Genomic DNA, 10593 nt, shown 5'->3' with positions numbered 1-10593 from the left:
TCTCGAATGTCATTCACTCAATATTCAAACTGCAACTTACTTGACCTAACGAACAGAACCACCCGTGCCTCATTGGCACTCCGACACCGCAAAATAAAATCCTCATCCCAGTACAACCAAGTAACTTCCTGCTCTATGCGCCGAGCATTCTTTATCAACAACACTCTAGACATTCCGTGATTCTCATACCCTATAAAGCATAACATAACCTTTGTCAAAATTTTCCTTTACTCTGGCCATAGCTAATTCACTCGCATTCCCCAAACTGGAACCAACATAGCACCTAACCGTGCAATCAACCGCTCACAACAGACTCCCCCACTTGGCTCGAAGCCATAGATCAAGACACACTCAATAACTCATAAAACTTTTATCCTATTGATGCCACAATACCATAGCGAGATTAAATTCAAATCATTTATAAGTTTGTGAAAACACAGATCATCTAGTACTGCAAATCTCCTACAAATCTCGCATTCATCCCCGCAATAGTTAAGCCCACTCTCTTAAACGACCTGAAATTTCAAATTTCAACACGTACTTTTCACTTACACATGAGATCTTCAAACATACACATCAGGATCACACCACCTGCTTCGCCTCAATCTAACATTTCTGCATACCTTTCACCGTCATACACATTACACAGTTACTTAGTCTTCCTGAGTCTGAACTCATACCGCAACATGAAATTTACTTCACTCCCAACTAGGAGACACGAAAAGACTTTTCACGCGCCCATAACTCGGAGCTACACATCCAATCACAATGGAAATCACATACTTAATAGTTCATCTATTATCCAGCAGACTTCCTCATCACTACCAAGTCATATAGATACATCTTGCAGTACTAACATGCTCATCACATAGCTATCCAACCGTCATTCCCGCTAATAGGGACATACCGAACATATAAGTTCAAAACACTTGCTCACACAATCAGCACCTCGGTGCTCAAGCCATAGGAAAAGATCCGGCCTCAAGTCTTTCAGACTGGCCCAACATCAGCTCACAGAGATCACATCTCGCCCCTCGGTCGGGGAATCACAAGCCATCAAGGCACATCTGATACTGAGCGCTCCTGCGCACATACAAACGCGTGGAAGGAATTTCAAGAGTTTCTTTTCAAGCTGGATCAAGGACGCACGATAAGAATTCAAGAATGTGAAGTTTTCCTAAAGGTTCTGCAGCCTCTCGAGGATAAATACAGACGTCTCCGTACCGATCCGCGAGACTCTACTAAACCTGCTCATGACTCGTGAGACCTAGTAACCTAGGATCTGATACCAACTTGTCACGACCCAAACCCCGCACTGGTCGTGATGGCGCCTCTCGTGAAGACGAGGCCAGCCAACTAACCCAACTCGTCTTTTCAAAAATAACTTAAACATGAATAAACAGCTAAAATATGACTTAACAATATTAATTAACGGAAATACAACCCAACACAGCCCTAATCGGGGTGTCACAGGTCACGAGCATCTATCAGAATATAAATCCACTACAAGGTCTAAAGTATACAAAATCGGAATAATGAACAAAAGAGAGGAAAATGGTGCTGCGAACGCTGGCAGTCACCTCTTTAACTCAAATATAACAATCAGCTCAATTAAGATGATAATGAGTGAATTTCAATCAAATACGCAGTATATTCATCTACCCAGACGGACCAAGTCAAAATCCCCAACGGTGCTCTACCCCACGCTCACTACCAGGCATGCAAGTCACCTCAATATAGCACTACGATGTGCAAATACGGGATTTCAAACCCTCAAAGTATCATTTACAATCATTACTCACCTCGAACCGGCGAAATCTCTAGCTCGCGATGCCTTTTCCCCTCAAATCGGCCTCCACGCGCGTCGAATCTAACCAAAACCACAACGAATACGTCACAATATGCCAATGGAATAATACCCAATCGGAAACAATTGAAAATCTCGAAGTTAGCAAAGCCCGAGCCCCGGGCCCACTTCTCGAAAATTAGAAAATTTAACAACAACGGACTCCTTATCTCGCCACGAGTTCATACATACCAAAAACTCTCAAATCCGAGCTCAAATGACCCATCAAATCCCCAAATCAATTTTTCAAAATCTCAAGCCCTAGTTCTTCAATTTTAGGCTTAATTTTCATAAATTTCTAGGTGGATTTCACAATATAATCGAGTTTTAAGACCAAGATTCTTACCTCAAGTCGTTCCCCCTTGAATCCCTCTTTAATTTCCTCCAAGAATCTCCAAAAACGAGCAGCCATGGGTGAAAATAGACCCACATTCGCGAACAAGATGATTTTAAAACATTCTGCCCAGACAATATTTCTTCTATGCGATCGCGGGAGAAACTTCGCAATCGCGAAGCACAAAAAAAATCAACTCCCAGAATTAAAATGCGAACGCAACAGGTCTCATGCGAACGCAATGCACAGCAAAGTTACACTATGCGATCGCGGACAACACTCCGCGTTCGCGATGAACAAATTCCAAACAATATCTCAGGCCCTTTTTACTCTATGCGAACGCGGCCTTAACAATGCGTTCGCGAAGAACAATTTCACCCAACTATGCGATCGCATCCCAACTTGTGCGAATGCGAAGAACAAAAAGTGGACTTCCCCAAAAGCTTTTATGCGATCGCAATTGCACCTATGTGATCGCAATGAACATAATATCTGCAACTGAAGCCTGCAATTTCTGCTATCTTTTAAGGTACAAAATGATCCGATTGACCATCCGAAACTCACCCGAGGCCCCCGGGACCTCAACCAAAAGCATCAACACATCCTAATACATCACCCAAACTTTTTCCAATCATGAAAACACCTCAAATAACACTAAACCCACCATTTCTCATCGAATTCAAGCCTAAGTTCTTCAAAAACTTTCGAAATACGCATTTGATAAAAAACCAACCAAAATACCTCCGAATGACCTGAAATTTTTCACACACATCCCAAATCACATAACAAAGCTACAACAACTCTCGGAATTCCATTCTGACCCTCGGATCAAAATCTCACCTATCAATCGGAATTCGCCAAAATACTAACTTCGCCAATTCAAACCTAATTCTACACCGGACCTCCAAAACCACTTTCGATCACACTCCTAAGTCACAAATCACCTAACGAAGCTAACCAAATCATAAAAACTCCGATCCGAGCTCATATACAAATAAGTCAACTCTTGGTCAAACCTTTCAAATGCAAAGCTTTCAACTGAAATTGTTCTTTCAAATTCATTCCAGATTTTCCTGAAAACCAAAACCAACGATCTACATTAGTCACAATACATAACACGGGGCAAGTCATGCCCGAGAACTGGAGATCAAAGTGCAAGAGCTCAAAACGACCGGTCGGATCGTTTCAGGTTACCATATGATAATATATCTCCAAGTTCCTCGTCTTCTGGGCTATCAACATCTTCACGTCCTTGATTTCTTCGTTCCGATCTAATCCAATCTCTGAAACATACTAAAACTTCCAAAACATTGCTTCCCAATGAGTGGTGGGTGTCTCCAAGTTGTGGTCTTGCTTGGCTAAATGCACTCTCTAATGCAACACTTGAAATTGGCACATTCAGCACGTCCCGAGCCATAGCGAAAAGAACAGGAAATTGCTCTTCATTCTCATGCCACCATCCCAACGGTGAAAATTCCTTTGTGCGAGGATCTTTTTGCTTCTGCAAGTAGAATTGAAGTTCATCAATGTTCCTGCTACTGGTTTGAGTGTTAGAAAATGTAGAAAAAATATTAAAACTATCAAGGACTTCATCATCATCCACAGTAGTAGAAGTGGTACAGTGCATAGTGGGATTAACATTGCCTACATTAAGAGCAACATCATCAATTCTATTTGCATAATAATTATATAATTATTGTAAAGAATCATTTAGCTTGTTCATACAAGCGTATATATCTAGGGTTTCAGTTGGTCCAATCTCCATATAAGTATATAAAGCATTCATTAATTGGTGACAATCAGACATCTTAATAGAAGGATTTAAAACAACACTAATTAAGTAAATTGAAGGAATTGGAAAGAAATATTTTTTGAATTTTGCTTGCATTTGTTCAACAACATCCCTATATTTTTCTTTCTTCTTAAATTCAAAGAGTGGAAAAGAAATTTCAGCTATATGTATTAAAGCCATAGTAACAGTAGGGTAATATGCTCCAGAAAACTCAACAGTAGCTGTATAAAATTTATGTAAAAAATTAACAACATCATTAATGACCTCCCAAGTAGTAGTTCTTAACATACGGTTTGGATCAGTACAATGCGCATTAGCAACTTCAGTTATTGGGAATCTATATTTGTAGCAATATTTTAAAAATATATATGTATAATTTCATCTAGTAATAATTTCGTCTGGCATGAACTTGGGTTTAAGGTTATACTCTGTACACTTATTCTTAAATTCCCTAATTCTAGATTGTCTATTATTTCCTTGAATAACACCAACCGCTCTTCCAACATGAGTAATCTCAGTTGAAAATAAATCAAGGCCACTTTTAACAATTAAATTATAAACATGACATGCACACCTAACATGAAAAATTTCGGCAAGTGGTGGTTGCAAATGCAGTTTTAATATTGAAATTGCGGCATTATTATTAATAGCATTATCAAAAGACATACACAATACTATTTGCTTGGTAATTATAAACTGTGTGTCTATGTGAAATAAACATTCCCATATCGTTTTCTTTCGCTTATGCTGTCGTATTGAGTTTCATAAGTACATAAACAAGTTAAGTTATGTGATAGTCTCCAGTTTGGAGGGCTACTAGTGTCTTGCAGTTTGGCTTCTACTCAGAGTTAGAGTCATATGTATGAATATTATCAAGAATATTGTGCTACTTTGTGAGATACATTTTACTTTTTCCTTTATTTCTCTTAGTTGGAATAATTATTGCAATAAAGCTTTAAAATATTCCTTTCACCCAATTAAGTATCACGCCTAATAAGGTACATTTAACAATAACAAATACAATTTTCAAACTCAAGGAGGTAATATGTTATATTTTCTTACTATAGAAAATACTCATTTATTATTTTGTGGATGTTCTACATTAAGATGCCATTAACGTTGGCTTAATTATCTGAATTGGACTCAAAACAATCAACATCACGTGTGCTAAACAAAATAGGAGGCAATATGGCTTTTCATTATTGGAAGATCAATACATGAGACCTAGCGAATTTAATTTTTTTCGAAACTTATGATTCTGATTTACTGTTGATTTTCAAAGAGAAAAAAAGTTTTATCTCAATGATCAAAACGCGACAATCCAAATAAATTGAAAATATGAAGAAAAAAATGTATATTCATCATCATCATACTACTTTTAGTGGAAATTTTCTTATTAAAATCTCCTTCAAAAACTTAATAATTAAATTACCCTCTACCTAAAAGTAATATTACTTCAATTTTATATCAAAAACTGCTATGTCAACTTGTGAATTGGAAAATAAAGTTGGCTATTTAATTGGCTACCTATTAAATGGTAAATTACGAATTTAATAAACGTGTGAATATGAATTGAAAATGAAGCTAGACATTTAATTGGGATCCTATTAAATGGTAAAACTGCAGTTCTATGCAACATTGTGAAAGCATAAATTGGATATTTAATTTGATCCTATTAAATGGTAAGATATAACTATCGAACATGTGAACTGAAAAGCTGTTTTTAGCACAACCGAAGCACTTTCACCTGCTATGGACTTTTTTTTTTTAAAAAAAATTCCCTCCCAAATTAGGAGGATTTATAGCGTTTTCACACTTACCCTCCGGCGTGACTCGAACCCAGGACCTAACGGTCTTAGGTGGAGGTGCTTTACCAACTGAGCACTTATCTACCTGCTATGAACTAAAAATGAAGTTTGACATCTAATTTGGATCATCTTGTCACGACCCAAATCCCACCAAGTCGTGACACCTAACTCAACCTGCTAGGTGAACTAACCAAAATATAACATACCTCGATTTGAAAATCATCAAATAAATAATAAGATAAAATGCGAAAGTTGATACAAGTATCCCCAAAAAATGTAGCACAAGTCATGAGCCACTAAGATTAAGAAGTACAATGTTGATATGACGAAAATACATCATCTGTTTGGAATTTACATAAACAGAAATATAAGTCCGAAACTACCATGAACAAAATGGTAGCTTGCAACTAGAACGCCGGTACATCTTCTATGCTAGCCATCAGCTTTCATAACAGTTCAAGTCCAACAATTTGCATGCAATGTGCAGAAGTATAGTGTCACGACCCGAATCCTACAATAAGGATCGTGATGGCACCTAATCTCTAAGACTATGTAAGTCTATCGCTTGACAATATTAACACGACAAATCACGATGTAATAAGACAGAAATTAATACAAAAACGGTAATAGAGTTAATACAAGTCAAAGTGGCAATGCTCAAACATCTTCCAAAAGCTAGGTAGTACAAACGGAAATGCATAGAGAATATCCAAAAAAATGCAATAATATTCGAGAGTAAATTAATAATATCTATATAAAAGATGAGACACCAAGAGTGTGTGACAGCATGCAGCTCTATCTTGAATCCTCGCAAACAAACAAGCTCTCACTCTAGGGGTCTGTTGCCACCAACACTTGAATCTGTACAAAAATATGTAGAAGTGTAGTACAAGTACACCACATTCGGTACCCAGTAAGTATCAAGACTAACCTATGTGCAGTAGTGACGAGGTTCAAGTCATGTAATACTCACTAGTCAATAACATGTGCAATATATCAATGACTGGCGACGAAATATATAAAGGAAAATCAATATCAACCATCTCGTAGAGCATTTGATAACAACTCAATGTGGAAAAACCCATATTCGTCAACAAATCATCAAATAGAAGTGGAACATGGGATAGCATGTCAAATTCAACTAACAACTCATTAAAAACACAAGATGGAAACTTTTAAGAAACATGTGTGCGATGAAAATATCAACCCATTTCAATACATAAACAACATCAAGAAAGACACCCCGGAATCATCACACAACATCATCAACAATGTCGCCCTTATTTTGTCGCATGTGCACATGACAATGGAATGTGTCCCTTACTTTGTCACGTGGGCAACCTGAGAAAATGCCACCTTATTTTTCACCACGCGCACAACTGTAGATACAATCGCACGACAAAGATCTCGTGCTTATAACCCCAATCAATCCGCTCAACATGTCCACATGTGTCATAATTATCACAAAAATAATAATACCAAAACCTCATCAAAGGTATAAGCTCATAATTTATCAACAATGTGCACAAGGACATGAAAATACTAAGAATGCATATGGGTGTTCAACATATAAAGCATTGCTATGATAATACAATTGTGGTAATCATGTTCACGTAGTCACAAAGTGATTAAGCATGTTTCATATAGAAAACAACCCCAAATTAAGGCATATTAAGAGCCTAAGGTCTAATTCGGTCATAAATCACGCACACGCACGTATACATGCTCGTCACCTCGGTTACACGTCGTTTTTCACATAACACAAATAGGCAATTAAGGCCAAATCCTAAGGGTTATTCCCCCACACAAAGTTAGGCAAAATACTTACCTCAAACAAGCCAATTCAATACTTTAAAAATGCCTTTCCTTTAAAATTCACCTCCATCCTGCTCAAATCTAGCAAAAGACAACTCAATAATATCAAACAATTCTAAAGGAATCAATTCCAAATAATAAAGGTCCAATCTTTACCCAATTCCTGAAGAGTCAACAAAAGTTAACCCTGGGCCTGCCCGGTCAAAATCCGAGTTGAGGGGTAGATCTCTACTATCTATAACCTCACGAGTCCAAATATGTGATTTGTATTCAAAATCGAGTCCAAATCGACTCTCGAATTCCCAATTTTCATTTCAAAGCATAGTAAAAAATTCCCAAAAACTCCTTTCAAATTTCATGATTTTGGTATAAATTCATAAGAAATCAATTAACAAAATTGAGTGAAAATCATTTATGAATAGCTATGTGAAAATCAATTAATCCATGCTTCCTTGGAGGTTGTCGCATTTGCAACCTTCTCGAACATCTTGTCATCCAAACCTTGATGGATGAGAGTGAGTTCCTTTTGATCTTTCTTATTTGTGGCTGCGGCATCTTCCGCTTCATCAACTCCAGACTCTACCGGTTCCCAAACATCATAGGCACCAAGCAAGGCCTTCATTCAAATACACCAATTCCCATAGTTCTCTTTTGTGAGCATAGGAACTTGGAATGGTGTTCCATTAGTGTTTGTCATCTTTTCTCCAAGTTTGGTTGTCTCTCAACACACTGGCTCTGATACTAAATGTTAGAAATTTTTGGGAGAGCAAGACAACTAAACAAACACTCAAAACTCACTATTAGAGAGGTGGAGGAAAGGATGATTTCTATTCAACTTCACTTGCACCAAATGGCTAGCATACATGGATATTTATAGTAGAACTCCTACATGTATCTAGCCTAAACTTCATGTGTACATATTAATTAAGTCCACACATGTACACACTAGTCCATACATGCCTACACTAGTTCACACAAATTCACACATGTCCACACCTCACTCTTTTCTAACTATATGTATGAAAACATTAAATTAATGTAAACAAATCTAAACAAATGCGGACAAATGGAAACAAGTTTATCACTATTTTTAACAAGTATTCCTCAGCATGGAGAGCCATTCATCAAGAGCTTAGCCAACCTTAGAGAATCTACCTGATGAATCTTTTTGAAATAAAAAAAACATCATCAGGCCTGGTCAAGTGAGAAGGATAAGTCCAGACACTGCTGAAAATTATGTGTTCAATATTAAATCTTGCTCAGGTTGCATTGGGTATAGTCTTTTTGGTAGATGCCGTCTCGATCAGGAGCTTCCATGCAGTATGTTTCTTTTCTCCGTCTCCATTCAATATGTTTCTGAAGAGTAATTTTGTATAAACTTCTTTTCAAGTACGTTTGGAAAATCACTGGGCGATAGAATAGCTACAATTATCAAAAATGAACCAGTTAATGTGAGTAATAATACCCATTGACCTATGCATCCGTGTGTCTTTGATGGCTTGTGTCAAAGCCTACGAAAATGATTTGGTTATATCCTCGCCATACAGTTTTATGATCATCGATCTGCAATTAAGAGAATTGTACAGGGAAATGTTCCACCTTCTATGATGGTGCTCTGCGATTCTAATGTTTATTCAATTTGCGACTGCCCAGTTGGACCTCAATCTTCTTTATCTAACACGACCAAAATGGAACTTGTGCAAAAGTCTAACTGACAGATGTTATGTCTTATAAACTGAATTTCATGATCATGCAGAACTGTTTTTATTCAATTGGGCATCTCATTTGGGGTTCTGTAAGAATACCAAGAACACATTATTTACATTTATATCCTGACCCTGCCATTAGAATATTTTTTCTCTCTCATTTATCTGTCTTGCTTCATGTAAATATTGTCAGGTAAAGATGGTGGTATTCCTTTATCATTTATGTCAATCAAGGATGGTGGAGGTGCTGTTTGAATTACATTGGTTGGAATTTTAAGGATACATCCTGTTTTCTACATGGAAAGGTAACTGAAAATTGTTAGGACAAGAAACTTAGTTTTGATTCTGATGGCAATCTATGGCAAGATATAAACGAATGGAATCTGAAGAGATGCAGCCCTTAATCAAAAGTAATACCAAATGCAGCACTATTTGCTAAAAGACTTCTCTCTATCTTTTTCTTGATATCTGCATTATGGCTTCATATCTGGAATAGCATAAATTCTTTGTGATAGTTTCTACCAATTAAAGAATCTTCCAATTATAGGAAGAAAAGAAGCTTCAGTGATGCAGCCAATCGTTGCCTCACTCTGGATGAGAAAAACTAACATGAGTTTGGCTCGCTGGGCCGCCTTCTTGCAATAAGCAAATACTAGTCAGTTTTCGAACAGTTTAATAGGTTCGGGTTCCCACTTGTATCTTCATCCCTTATTTCAGATAGTCGATTTGACTTGCATCATTAATAAAAACGTCCAATATGTATGCCCAAAATGTGTATTTGTCCTCCATCACCATTTGCTACTATCACATGCTTACTTGAATATCTTCTCCTAATAAACTCCACGTTCTGGCCTTTGTATCCTCCAATTTGTGTGATCAGCATAAATCTGAATCCCGTGATACACAAAAAATTGTGCCCTAACTCCATCTTGGACCATTGTGCATCTGATGCTAGTTTGTTCGCATGATCACTTTTAGGTCCAGATTTGATTTACTCAATAAATATAATTTCTTTAGCTGCAAGCCTGCAACATATATAAAAGCGTCACACTCAGGGGCGGATACACCTTGCGGCAAGCGGTGTCACGTGACACTGCTTCGTCAGAATTTTTATCAAATATCTATATATGTGTGTATATATATAGTATAAAAGATGAAGTTTGGTAAATATAAAAATGACACCGCTTTTCATTACAGTGATTTATTTATTCATTTATTTTTTTAAATTTTGATACCGCTTACCAAAAATCCTGCGTACTCCACTCACACTTGGTTTATCTGTAATGCAATCC

This window comes from Nicotiana attenuata, unplaced genomic scaffold (assembly GCF_001879085.1).
Source record: "Nicotiana attenuata strain UT unplaced genomic scaffold, NIATTr2, whole genome shotgun sequence".
NCBI lineage: Eukaryota > Viridiplantae > Streptophyta > Magnoliopsida > Solanales > Solanaceae > Nicotiana > Nicotiana attenuata.
This window is presented reverse-complemented; position numbering follows the sequence as displayed.